We start from the raw sequence: 14405 nt of genomic DNA, 5'->3' as shown, positions 1-14405 counted from the left end.
CCAGGCCTCCTGAGCAGCCAGGCACTGTGCGCCCCAGGCCTCCTGAGCAGCCAGGCACTGTGCGCCCCAGGCCTCCTGAGCAGCCAGGCACTGTGCGCCCCAGGCCTCCTGAGCAGCCAGGCACTGTGCGCCCCAGGCCTCCTGAGCAGCCAGGCACTGTGCGCCCCAGGCCTCCTGAGCAGCCAGGCACTGTGCGCCCCAGGCCTCCTGAGCTGGTGGGAATGGCCCCCTTCTGGGGGTGGCTGGGGTCAGGGCTTCACATCCAAGGACAGAGCAGCAGAAGGGGTAGGTCTCACTCAGGGAGGGGCTTGCAGAACCAGCGGGTGCCCAGGGCAGGACTGAAACCCCCACAGGGTCAGACCAAGTCAGGGCCTGCAGGGACTTCAGGCAGGAGAAGAGCCCCAGCCAGACCTGGCCAGGCCTGCGAAGCCCAGCCACACCCAGGCGGATGGCAGGGAGGGAGGGAGGGACCGCCTTGTGCATCCCCAGAGTCTCCAGTTCAGCTGTGACGGGTCACTGTCCCAGACCATAAGCCAAGGCAAGCTAGGACCCCCAAGGCCCCCAACCAGCGTCAGCCACAGGGAACCCTCCTTTGGTCCAGTCACGGGGCTCGATGATGTGGCAGCCAGGACGTTGCTGACACAGCCAGGACCTCTGAGAACCCCAGGTCCAGAACTCAGGCTGGCACAGAGAAGTGTCCCTGAATGTCGGGTGGATGGACAGATGGATGGACAAATTGACACATGGGTGGGTGCATGAATGGATGAGAAAATGGTGGGCGGGTGAGTGGGTGGAAGGTGGTGAGTGGATGGATGACAGGATGGACGGACAGGGTTGGATGTATGTAGGGATGGATAGTGGATGGACAGATGGATAAGTGGATGGACATGGGTGGAGGTACAGATGAGTGGATGGATAGGTGGATGGATGAGTGGGTGGAAGGACAGATGGATGGCTTGGAATTGAAGACATGGAGGGAGCCTACAGAGGTCAGGTGGGGAACTCCCACCAATGGCTGAAAGAAAGACAAGGGACAAATCCCCTTCCTCCCCCCGACCCCCACCCCCACCCCCACCGCTGGGGATGGCCTGGGACATGGTCAGAGGACTTTGGAGGGCACGGTGCTCCTGGTAAGGCAGCCTTGCTCAGCGAGGGACCCACAGTCAGCATGAATGTCTCCTGTCTCCTCCCTCCCGGCTCCCCGCGTCCTGCCCCCCACATCCCCCTGTGCCCTCTCCTCAGGCTCCGATTCAGAATCTGCTCCCACAGAAGCGCAGCTGGGTGGGCCTCCTGTACTCCACAGGTCGATGGAGACACTTGCCCACCCTGAAATGGACCTGCAGCCACCTCACTCTACAGAGGAGGTCCAGAGATGTCAGAGTCTAGCCCCGGGATGCAGCCAGGTGGAGAGCATGGCTGCCCTGAAGTTCCCCGTCTGCCCCCTGGTCCCCCATCTGCCCCTGAAGTTCCCCCGTCTGCCCCCTGGTCCCCCATCTGCCCCCGAGGTTCCCCCGTCTGCCCCCTGGTCCCCCATCTGCCCCCGAGGTTCCCCCGTCTGCCCCCCTGGTACTCCCCGTCTGCCCCCCTGGTCCCCCATCTGCCCCCGAGGTTCCCCCCGTCTGCCCCCCTGGTCCCCCCCGTCTGCCCCCCTGGTCCCCCATCTGCCCCTGAGGTTCCCCCCATCTGGCCCCCTGGTTCCCCCCGTCTGCCCCCCTGGTCCCCCATCTGCCCCTGAGGTTCCCCCCGTCTGCCCCCCTGGTCCCCCATCTGCCCCCGAGGTTCCCCCCGTCTGCCCCCGAGTTTCCCCCCATCTGCCCCTGAGGTTCCCCCCGTCTGCCTCCCTGGTCCCCCATCTGCCCCCGAGGTTCCCCCCATCTGCCCCCCTGGTCCCACCCATCTGCCCCCCTGGTCCCCCATCTGCCCCCGAGTTTCCCCCCATCTGCCCCCCTGGTTCCCCCCATTTGCCTCCGAGGTTCCCCCATCTGCCCCCCTGGTCCCCCCCATCTGCCCCCCTGGTCCCCAAGTATGCCCCCGAGGTTCCCCCCATCTGCCCCCCGAGGTTCCCCCCATCTGCCCCCGAGGTTCCCCCCGGCTGCCCCCCTGGTCCCCCCCGTCTGCCCCCGAGGTTCCCCCCGTCTGCCCCCCTGGTCCCCCCCGTCTGCCCCCGAGGTTCCCCCCGTCTGCCCCCCCTGGTCCCCCCGTCTGCCCCCCTGGTCCCCCGTCTGCCCCTGAGGTTCCCCCGTCTGCCTTCGCGGCTCGGCAGGCTCCATGTTCTGACATGAGGGAGACGGGGCCAGGCAGGGCCCTGGGGCAGCCTCCCAGCTGCACACTGGGCCTCCCGGGTTCTGAGCCTTCTCTGGGCTCCCTGGGACGGCAGTGAGGTGGCCAGAGGTGCCCCGTGAGCCAGGCGGGTGGCAGCAGGCGTCTTCACAAGTGGCTGTTGAGACCTGTTGGCCAAAGACAGCTGAAGAGCTTCTGGGGCGGGCTCTGTGGTGGGCAGGAGGTCCTGCATCCTCACGGCCCCTCTGGTGGGGAGGAAGTGGGCCAGGAAAGCAGAACATGGCACAGCAGCAGCGCTGCAGGGCCCAGCAAGGGCTCAGCGAGGTGGCCCACAGAGCCGGCTGCAGGGAGACTGGCCTGCAAACCTCTCTGCCCCTTTACAAGGAAAAATCAACCAAAGGCCTGCTGCCCCCAGCCATGGAGAGAAGCAGGAGGCCAGAGGAGGAGGTCAACCGCAGCAGGTGGGTGGAGAGCAAGGAGGCCACAGGTGGCCACAGGGCACTGACCACCATCAGGAACTTCTCAGCATCTGAATTACCTGAACCCAGCTTCCACACTGAGAGGGAGAGGCTCGGTGTCCGGGGCGCCCAGGGCGGATGGCGGACTTCTGCTGGTGCTGTCCAGCACGCGGCCTCGGGCACACTGTCCGGCCCCTCTGGGCCTCAGCCTCCCCTTCTGCAGAGCTGCCCAGGGTGCTCTGGTGACAGGGGAGTGAGCCCTGCACCCTCAGAACAGGCCCAGCGAGGTCAGGCCCCCAGGCGCCTCCACCCGGCAGACAGGTGCGGGGTGAAACCAACAGGTAAGGAGGAGCCCCATCCTCACGGGACCTTACAGTCATCACACACATGTCAGGCGGGCGGGGACTCTGGAGAGGACGCAGGCTTGGCCAAGGCTGGGAGGCTCAGAAAGGAGTGCCTGAGCACCGAGGCTATAAGAGGGGAGGCCCTGATCCAAGGAGGGAGGTCACTCTGGCAGAGCCAAAGGCGTGAACCAAGGCCCTGTGGTAGGAGGGCCTAAACCCTGTGGTAGGAGGGCCTAAACCCTGCGGTAGGACGGCACCTGCTGCTTGAGACCGGACAGCACAGGGTGTGAGGCCAGAGGCAGGCCCTGGCTGCACCCACCAGGTCTCAGAGCCAGGAGAGTGAGTGGACAGAGAGAGATCTTACAAAGATGACGGCTGAGGAATGCTCAGAGCTGATGAAAGACATGGAGCCCCGGAAACAAGAACCGGGTGAGAGGAGGGAGAGAAATGGTAGAGTACCTCATCCCTGAACAGAGCAGAGGACAGGCAGGGACAGAGAGCCCAGGTCAAGTCGGGACCGCGGGGTGGACTGGCCCAGATGGTCCGTCAGCGTCAGCTCTGTGGTAAAGATGGAGGTCGGCACACTGCGTTGGAAAGTGTGAGACCACCATCAGCAGGGAGAGACTGAGGGTGGAGACAGGAGAGAAGCCACCTGAGGCTTCCCTCACGGTGTGGAGGCTTTCTGCACCGTAACAGGACACCCGGGAAGGATCTCCAGAGGAGGAAGGAGCCATTTGGCTCATGGTTTCCGAGGTTCGGCCCCTGGTCCTGTGGCTCTGCTGATTCTGGGACGTGGGCAGCAGGAGGGCCGGGACTCCCAGCAGCGCAGGGGAGCTCCAGATGAGCCGCGGCCTCGCAGGTGAGCTCACACGCACCCCGAAAAACCTGGGGGGAAGGAGAAGCAAACCACCACTGTGCCGGGGGGTGCAGGTCCCTCGGGGCAGGTCCCCTCAGAGTGAAGCAAAGGTGTGGCCCTCTGAGAAGGGGAGAGCCCTGTCCCCAAGACCTGGGCAACTCCTGGAGGGCAGCAGGCAGGACCCTGGGGCTCCCCATCTCTCCGGCAGCCAGCTGGTGTCCCAGGCAGAGGCCCAGAGTGGTGCCTACCAAGCTTCTCTGGGGCCAGGGTGAGGCCACCCACTTGGAGGTTCCTGCTGTCCCAAAGCCCAGCTCTGGAGTCCACTCTGCAGTACCATGGAGGGGAGGACAGCTGGCCCTGGCCCTGGCTTGCCACCCTTGGCCACCAGAGCCTCAGGTGCAGGGCAGACGGGAATGAAGCCACACAGCTCCGAGGCCCTGTTGTCCAGGGACTGGGAAGCCCTGTGCTGCCAGGAGAGGGTCATGGAGGGGCCTGCCGTGGGCAGCTCCAGGCGCACAGGGGCCTGCAAGGAGGACGTCATCCTTCAGATCCTAGCTGAAGGGGCTGGGCCTCCACGTGTCACGTCCTGTACCCGGGTCTCTGACCCAGCCAACCCTGAGCCGCCTGGTGGCTGCTGGCCTCCCAGAGGGTCATCACACAAAGAGGCCTGGGGAGAGAAGGAGCCAGGGACACAGCACGCAAGAATGGAGCAGGAGAGGGACGAATAGCCCACTGAGTGGACGAAGGCACAGTACCCAGTGAGTGACGAAGGCACAGTAACCCAGGGAGTGATGAAGGCACAGTACCCCAGTGTGTGGATGAGACACAGTTCCCCACTGAGCGAATGAAGGCACAGTACCCCAGTGAACCTGTGCATGACCAAGCTCTGAGTGCATGTTGAGCTGCGCCAGGACTCAGCCGCCTGAGGATCCCAGCTACACCAGTACCTCCCCCCACCATGGCAAGGGAACCCAGGGTCCAGACCTGGGGGGGCAGACGCTGTCCTCTGCATCCTCTTGCAGGGAGCCCCCTCTTCCTCCATAAAACTGGGAAGACAGACTTTAAACAAGGGTTCCAGGCTTTCAATGTCTCCTTTGATCTCGTTCCTCATTCTCAGGGGACTTAGGAGCTAGTATCTCTCGTGGCTGAAAAATGACGGGAGGCTCAGCTCCTGCCCCAATTTCACATCAGGTCATTCTCTCCTGTTCAATTCGAGTTAAGCTCTACAATGCCCACCTTTAAAGCCTGGTTAGACCCTTCTGTTCTTTCAGAAGCGTCTCTGCCTGTGAAGCCCCCTGGTAGGAGGCTCCTCATCTACCGCAGATGCCACCATCCATCCATCGCCTGCTAAGAGTTTCCTGGGCTGAGGTCATGCAGGCTAAGATGGCGTCCCCTCCCATCCCCAGTGCTCTCTGGCAGGGTGGCCTCGTTCCTCCTTCCAGGAGGGTCGGGGGCCTGCAGCCTCCACTTGGCCTTGGGACTCTCACCTCCGTCCTCCCCGTGGGCAGCCTGTCAGAACCCAGAAGCCCTCTGTGAAGCCGAGGCCATGTGGAAAGGCCTTGCCGAGGTTGGCGTCTGGCTGGGTCCAGCCTTCGAGTCAGTCACCCACACCTGGCCCCGGGCATCTGGGTGGAGGACGTCCCCTCCCAAAGATGCCAGCACAGGCAGTCACCCCAGCCCCCACCAGGGAAGTCTCCCCGCTGCAGCCCCCGACGTCATGAGCAGAGTCGCCTGGACCGTCCACCTCCAGACCCACAAGGTCATGGCAACCCAGCTCTGGGCCAAGTCCACGAGATTGGGGCTGTTGCACAGCGTCAAATGGATGTTGGCAGCTGGTGGCTCCTTCTGAGTGGCGGGGCCCAGTGCCACTTGCCGCCTCTGCTTTGTACACGGCTGCGTTTTCCTCGTCTTTGGCCAGTGTGGTCTTCACTGTTGGTAGGTGCGCTCTCTGGGACAGCGGGCTGTCGTCAGAGCGGATCCACCTGAGGGCCTCTCTCCAACTCCGCGTTTGGCTGCCCGGTGTGACTTCAGTGCCAGGTATAGTGGTCCTGGGCCACAGAGAGCGACCTGCAGAGTCGGACCCCTGGTGCCAGGTAGCTGCCCTGAGGACAGAAGACCCCTTTGGCAGTCCTGCGGCCTGACTCTCCCGATAAGCCCTTGTCCCCAGCCCCCTTGGACTCTGCTCAGCTGGACGGAGCTCAGGCCCCGGGCAGTTTGCATGCAGAGCTTCATTCCCCAAAGCCACCAGCGTGGAGGGCTGGTGTGTGGCCGTGCCCCTCTGAGGGACGGCCATCCAGGCTCCTGTGGTTGGATGCCTGTCCCTCGGCACCAGAGGACCACCCTGATTCCAAACCTCTCTGCTCCAAATAGCCCCCTGACTTAGGCTGCTCATTCCCCTAATCACGGAAAAGCTGTTAGGAATTCGCTGTTTTATGTAAGACCCACATCTCCACGCTGCTCTGTTAATGGGACCAACCCCAAACAAAACCGAAAGAAAACAGTAAGTGGTATCAATCTGTGGGTTCGTAGAGGGAAGACGAATCCTGCCAAAGTGTGTTTACAAATATGCTTATTAATAGGCCAGGTGCATTAAAGAGAAGCTCAGCAATCATCTGCAGATTGGATAAATGAATCCAGAATAGAGGGAGCCGGTGTAAATGGACTCTTTATGTTTCAAGGTGTTTTTCTGCAGGCTGGAAAGCTCGTCCAGAGCAGGAAGCACCGAGGCTGAAATCGAGGCTTAGCATCGCTCTGCCTAAAAGCACTCAGTGAAGTCAGACGCCACGGCCTCCTCTGGACACCTCTTCCTCCAGGCGCTCGGCCCTGGGCAGGTTACAAGACCATCTGAACCTGGGGGTTGGACCTGGGACCTGTGGTGTGCAGAGGCCAGCATGCCCCGGTCAGCCCCTCCAACTCAGTGTCCCGTGGCCTCGCCATGGCCAACTCCAGAATTCAGGACCCCCCACAGAGGGGCTGTCAGGCAGTCTCCAGCACACCACTGACCCCAGCCCAAAAGAGGAGTTGCAAGGCCACTAAAGGGTTGAGGGAGGGCACAGCTGTGGCTCAGAACCCATAAGTGTCCCTCACTTACTCTCCAAATGTGGCGAAGGCTCTCAGGGAGCTGGGACCTGCTCAGGATGACAGTCACAGTGGCAGAGCAGGACCCAGACTCGGCCCCTCTGCCCTGCGGTCACCTCTCACCTCACCACAGGGCCCTCTTGTCCACTTCCCCTGGCCCGGAAGGCAAAGTCTGAACAGCAAAGTGTCCGTGAGGGTATGGGGCCCGGAGGCGAGGCTCCCGGACAGGGTCCCTGTCCAGCTGTGGCATGTGGGCTATGGCTTCCACAAGAACTGCGAGGTCAGATGAGACCCCCAAACCCTCGCAGCCCTAAAGGAGCCCATGGCTAAGCCACAGGAGAAGAGTTTCACAGAGAGAAAGCGCCTCCATCGATCTCCCCATCCACTGCACAAGCTGCAGAGCCCAAGCCTTTTATTTTTATTTGGGAACAAGTTGAAACAGCCCTCCAAATTAAGGAAATAACTTTGCAAACTCGAGCTTTATGTTTTCTTATTTTAGAAATAGTCATTGCCTCAATATGTCTCTCCTATGTACTTATATAAAAGCATTTTTTCTCTCTCACTTGCCAATTTTTAATGATTTTTTTCTTTCTTTCCACTTACAACAAAGCAATCATTTCAAATTAATTAAGTTTTCATTAAAATGTATTATTGTAATGTCCCAGCTCCTGAACAGTGGTTCTGTTTCTGGGAGATCGAGCCTGCAAAGGAAACAGCGTGAATTGTGCAAACAGACAATTCCAATGAGCTTCCCGCCTCCCGGGAGTCCCGAGGGGAGTCTGCACACAGTAGGTTCCAAATACGCGCCTGTGAGAGGAACACTGGCGGTGATCATTATTAGGGCCATGAATAAGGAGAGCACCCGTGGGGACTTTGAAGAGCGCTCGCTGGGCGGCCGTGATGCTCCGGTACACCTGATTGTCTCCTCTTTCATTTCTTAATGAGAAAACCCAGACCCAGACATCTGGGGCCCATCACCAAGGATCCCAGAGCTGCCCCCGGAGCTGGGTCTTTGCCACTCCAGGTGCGTGTGAGAGGGGACGTGCAGGAAGAGGGCTCTGGGCACCAGAAGTTAAACCAGGCCCACCCTCACCCCTGACCAGGGTGGCTCTCTCTGAGTGCAGCTGTCTTCTGTCCGAGACCCACGGGCTCCATTCAAACTCAGAGTCATTCTGATGCTTTACACACAGCAAGAAGCGTAGAAAGTGGAGACACAGAAGGGGAAACGGCCTCCTGTTACTTAGAAAGGGGCGGATTCCCCTCTACCCTGAGGGCCACTGAGCCTTCTGCAGCGCTGCCCTTGACAACCTGTGCCAGCCGCGGGTGGGAGGAGGAGGGTCGCGTGGAGCCTCAGAGCCCTCAGCCCGCGGTCTGTGAGGAAGGCAAGGGAGACACGGACTCCGGAGATGGGCATCTCGAAGGCTCGGGCTCGAGCCACCCCGAAGGAGCAACCTGAGGCCTGGGAGCAGTCCTGAGACCAACCCCAGTGGCTTGGTCCACAGGCCGGGCCACCGAAGGGGCCAATCTGGGTTCTTTGATTCCATTTTGCTTGTTGTTGGGCTTGTGAGCCTCCTGCTCTGGCCCTGCCTTCATTTCCCATCTTGGTCTCCTCCCCAGGCACCTGGGTCTCACCGCCCCCTGCCCTGCCCTGTCACTCTTGGAAGGTGCTGGCCAGTGCCCTAACTTGCGGACTGTCACAGTCCCACCAATAGGACAAAGGCCACAAAGTCCTCCATGAAGGACACCTCTGCACCCCAAGGACACCGCTGGCCCTGTGCCGTTTCCTCCTGCTGAAAGGCAGAGCAATGTGGCGACCTGGAGAAGGAGGCGGCCACAGGGTATGCCCTGCATCCAGCAGCCACGGACACACCTCCCCTGGTCCAGGCCTGTCATCCACCTGGGGCTCAGCTGTCAGCTCTGGTCCTCACTGGGAAAGCCCCACCGGATGGGTAGCATCACCAAACCCTGGTTATACCCTGGCCGAACTGGGGCAGACCCTGCCCCTTGACAGGAAAGTGAGACTGGACCCAAGAATGAGTCATGCCTCCCAGAGACTGGACTTGGACCACTGGGATCAGGGGCTGCAGGAGGCAAGGGACACTCTCAGGAGAGGAGAAATGCAGCCCGTGTGCCTAGGACCAGGGAGACGGAGAGAAGCTCCCGTCATCCTCCTGGCTGGGACCCCCTCACAGGACGCTCACCAGCCCCCGTGACCAGCTCCTGCTCCTCATTCAGTCCAGCCGAGTTCGTCTCCGTCACTTGCAAGCAGATGGTTTTAATGAATACCATAGAAACGGCAGCCAGGGCAGCACTCGTCACATGATCGGGGCTCAGTGACATCCCACCCGCTGGGAGGAGGCCCGCTCAGTAAGTGCCACCTCAGCCCAGAAGGGAGTCCTTGCCCTTAGCAAGGCTGCACAGGACTCCAGAGCCCACTCGGATGTGTGGAGCATGAGTGTCCCTCGGAGAGCCTGTCACAGCAAGTGCACACGGGGGAGGAGGTGACAGGAGCCTGGGCACGGGCACCTGGCTCCCGTGGCCTGCACCTTCCGAAGTCGGAGGTCTCCTGCAAAGGCCCTCCCCCTTCACCCACTGCCACCCAGGGTCACACCCTCCCCCACGGTGCTCCCAGCCAGCCCTTGCCCCTGCTCCCAGAGCACCCAGCTGAGAGGGCAGACCACGCCCTTCCCCAGGGCCAGCCCACATCAGGGATGCGGTGAACCCTTTGAAGCAGTGGCCCAATGGCTGAGATGCAACCCACAGAATTTATACTCCTGACTCCTGATGACATTATTTAAAGTACCTCTGATTTATCACTAATCCAATACGCATTGTCATTTCTAGGTAATTACAGAAAATATTGTACGCTAAGTGTGGTCACATCAGGAGCAAAACTCCATCTAAACACCGCCTCTGCCTTCAGGAGACGCAGTAATGCCGATCGATGCCCACTGATTTTTTGAATGTGGGCATGTTGAGAGGTCTCGGGTCCCCACCACAGCACCCCGGCCATAAATCCCCTCCGTTAGAGAGTGAGGGGCCCACGGGCAGCCCAGGCTCCCTCACACCCTTCACTGGAAACATAGCTTCCTCCAGACCCCAGCTCATCCTTTGCCCGTCACCACCTTGGGGCCAGCAGGGGACAAGGGAGCTCTGGATAAAGAGCTCAACACAGTCCCTGCCCGACACGCACAGGGTCAGCTTCCCCCCGGGCAGCCTTCATCAAACACTTCATTTACCTTCACCATCCAGGGCCAGAACTGTGCGGAGCACCCTGAGCAGTACCAGGAGGCAAGCCACGCCCACCGCCCCGACCACGCCCTCCACCCCGATCACGCCCACCACCCCGACCCCGCCCTCCACCCCGACCACGCCCTCCACCCCTGCCCAGACAGATCCATCAGAAGCATCTCACACAGGGGTTCAGTCACGTGACTGGCTCAAGCTTCTCACTGGGACAGAGTATCCTCTGAGTCTCAGCTGTGCCCTTGGCAAACACCACATCTAGCTACCTATCCCACCGTCATACTGCAGCGGGTCAACGTGATCAATAAGCAGATGGATAGAGAAACAGCAGGTTGCAGAGAGCTGTATGGAAGTAATGAACTGGTGCTATTCTAGAAGGTCAGTGAGTGACAGAAACAAAGTCATCCACTGAGTCTCAGAGGAGCAGGAAGTAGAGTCCAGAGAAATAGGTATCATCCCACTCACCTCCTTAAAGAGGAACCACTTATAACTACATGGAACTACATGTAAGGACAAGCAGTAAAAAACCAATATAATCCATCTCCATGAGACAATTAGGAGAAGGAGACAGGGGTGGGGAAGTTTGGTACATGGTGGGTCCTCAGAATTATCTGTGGCATGGATGAATTATAAGAGATATGGAGGCTGGTGAGAAGCTGACAGGGATAGGAAGGACCCACAGAAAAGACACCGCAGGGACAGAGGACATGGTCCCCGTGGGGATAGGCAGCCCTGGACAACTGGGGACAATCACAAAACTGCTCTAGAAAGAAAGACAAACGCGGAATAAAATTGTGTGGAGGGAACAGAAACCAACCCCAGTCCCCCCAACACAGGAGTGATCCAAAGAAAACAAGATCAATAGTCAGAACAAGAAATGACTCTAGATGAAACCAGAAAATGTACCAGACTTAATCATTCTGCTCAACATGCCTAAAGAGAGAACCGAGGTGAATGAGGGAGAGTGTACTTTTTGAAGAAGAAACTATAGAAAAATTTAAGGGGCATATAATAACAGCAGATGTTTTTCTGAAAAAAAAAATAGAAAACTGCCAGTAAAATATATAGTCCTTGAAATAAAATGTCTGCTCAAAGGAGAACATTTTAGGTGGAGCAGAGTTAAAGAGAGAATTAGTGAATTGGAGGGAATACTGAGGAGTCACCTAGACAGCTGTTGAAGACAAAATGATTGACGCAGAGATGCAGATGTGGCTGTGCACACACACATTCTCTCTCTCTCTCTCTCTCTCTCTCTCTCTCTCTCACACACACACACACACACACACACACTGCATTCCATCAAGTCCACATGCATCTTTCACATTCTGACGTGTCTGAAATGGAAGTCACGCTGCAAACAGAGCCACTCCTTGTAGGTTGGAGACGGGCCCCAGGCAGAATCTCCATTTGCCCCACCAGTTGCTTGAAAGTACTACTGATTAAAATCAAAATTCTGTGTGTGGGGCTCGAAGTTTAAAACCTCAGGGGAGTGCATCAGTTTTCCCCGCTGCCCCCTCCTCGTGGTGGTTCTGTTTTGCACTTTCTGCAATGCTGAGAGCCATAGCCAAGTAGGAATGACGCATGGCAATTTCCTTGTCAGCCTACCCCATGTTGCTTAGAGGGAGGACTCTCCATTGTGGAAATGGGCTTGCCTTGGACCCAGGTCATTTGCAGTGACATTGCAAGAATGTTTGAGAAAGGCGACCCTGCTCAAGGACCAGGGTGGATCCGGGTTTAGGGTGGATCAGGGTTTAGGGTGGATCCTGCTGGGAATAGGGCGTATCCTGCTGCCTCAGGCGCCCGCTCCTCAGTTCTCCTACGCAGAGCCCGGTGGAGGTGGATTTTCCCAGAACGTGCCTGTAGAGTGCCGGTGACAGTTCGAGAATAAAGAGTTGCTGTTTGAATCTACAAGGCGTGTGGTGGCTCGGTTATTTTGTGCCCAGCCAGACTGCGGCACTGCAACAGCAGGACTGCGGCCCAGGACCACTTCATGCCGAGCTCTCCCCCTGGACCTCTCACCTGGCGCCGTTCTTTCTCCGCGGTGCATGAAACAAGGCTCCCTCCTTCCGCTGGTGGCTTCTCGGGTCAGGTGAAGTGCACTGATCTGCAGAGATGGAGGATGATCCAGGAGACCCCAGGTGTATCAGGTAACAATTCCAGAAGAAGAAAAGAGAAAAGCACTATATGAAGAATCCATTACTTATTTGTTTTTGCACAGTGAGAGAGAAAGAAGTCCTCTGTTCAAAATTGCCGTATAGTAAAGGGCAGGAGAAACCAAGAAGACCCACAGGAGACGCACAGGAAAGACACTGCAGCACAGCCGGAGACAGGAGAGAGTGCAGCTGGGGGGACACAAGCCGGGTGGACGGGTCAGCCGTGATGACATCAGCAGAGATGGACATGTGTCCTCCAGCTGAGGACACAGTCACCTCTTACACCAGTGACGCAGCTCCGCCAGAAAAAGAGACTAAGCACAGAGAACTCACCCCCAGGGACACTCCCTGTAGGTGGCTGAAGCTCAGCGCTGTGGAGCCATGTCCCGTGCAGGCTTCCAGCCCCTCTGTACACGGGGACGTGTGTATCTGCGCCCAAAGGCTCAGTTCAACGTTTCCAGTGACGGGAGGCTCCGAGCTCTGTCCCGATCACCGCTGGTGTGACGTTGGCGTCGACCTGGCCCGTTCCGGGAGGCTCACCCACACCAAGGACAGGCCGGACACCAGGAAGCAGCTGGGCTCAAGGAGGCTTCACCCACAAAGGCCACGCTGACCGCGTGCCACATGCTCCCCTGATGGTCCCTGTAATGTGACAGAAACTTCAAAAGAAGGAGGAGGAAAGCCCGAGCTCTCCCAAGACCTCAGGTAAATAAACTGACCACAGTAAGCCTCAAGAGAAGCCCCGAGACTGCGCCTTGCCGTTGGTCCTCCAGGGGGGTGGCGCGGCCCCTCTGAAGACCCACCAAGCCCTTCCTCAAAGCAGCCCCCAGATGGACAGTGGCCTCACGCCTTGCCCACAGCAGCCCCCTCACCCCAGCCCCTGCCCGCCCTTCCACCACAGGGACCTCAGCAGGTGCCTCTGCCTCAGAGCCCACCCCCCGGGAGAGCACCTGGACATTGTGGGGACCTGCCTGAGTCCTCCGATGGCCTCAGTCTGTGTCTCCATTTTGGTGCTACAACAAGTTGCCACAGGAGGGGGGGGGGCCTTAGGGGGCAGCACTGACACCAGGGCTCTGGGGACTGAAGGCTGGGAAGGCGGGTCATGGTGGGGAGCCGGCCACCGGCGTCTCTGCAGCCTCGGCCTCGCCCCACAAGGGCCCAACTCACAACCGGCCACCTCCCAAGGGCCCGCCCACGAGTACATTCACACTGGGGTCAGGGGATCAGGGTTCCCCCGTGGCTTTTAGGGGCCACGGCCACCCAGTGGGACACCAACCACCCAGTGGGACACCGACCACCCAGTGGGACACCGACCACCCAGTGGGACACCGTCTGCATTTCCCTAGAACTGTCTGTTTCTGGGTCCCCCGCTGTGCCGCACGCTGTGCTGTTGGCAGAGTGGAGGGATGTGCACCCCTGCAGAGCTGGGTTCCTGACACACGGTGAGTGACACTTAAACACTCCACGTCCCCAACACGCCAGGGTCTTCGTTTTGTGTAGCGTTTTTCTATGCCTTCGCCACCTGCAGGAAGTTGGTTAAGCATTTTGAACTGCTGTGTAACGTGTTATAAACGCTTCCCTTTCCAGATGATGGGAAATGCGCTCCTGGTGGAGGGACTGTCGTGGAACTTCTGGTCCACAGGAGTTCACCAACGCCTCGATGGACACAGGGCCTGAACCGAGGGGCCGGGCTTCACGAGGAGTGGGCACTTCAGGTGGAAAGAATGACAAAGAAAGAAAGCACAAAAATAAAACACAAATCACCTCCAAACTAACAAAGAAAAAAACCTTCAGAGGCTCTGCTGGCCAGCAGGTCAGCAACCCAGGACCCAGAGGGCGGAGGTCCCGCACAGTCCCCAGTCACCCTACTGGAGTTTTAAACGCGACTCGTGCCTGACTGTAAGAAACATCTGAAGGCAGGCCACACAGAGAAGCTGAAGATTAAAAGGTGGGAAAATATGTACAAGAAAACACGACATAAGAAGGGGGT

This window comes from Callospermophilus lateralis, chromosome 4 (assembly GCF_048772815.1).
Source record: "Callospermophilus lateralis isolate mCalLat2 chromosome 4, mCalLat2.hap1, whole genome shotgun sequence".
Lineage (NCBI taxonomy): Eukaryota > Metazoa > Chordata > Mammalia > Rodentia > Sciuridae > Callospermophilus > Callospermophilus lateralis.
Note: the sequence above shows the minus strand (reverse complement) of the source record.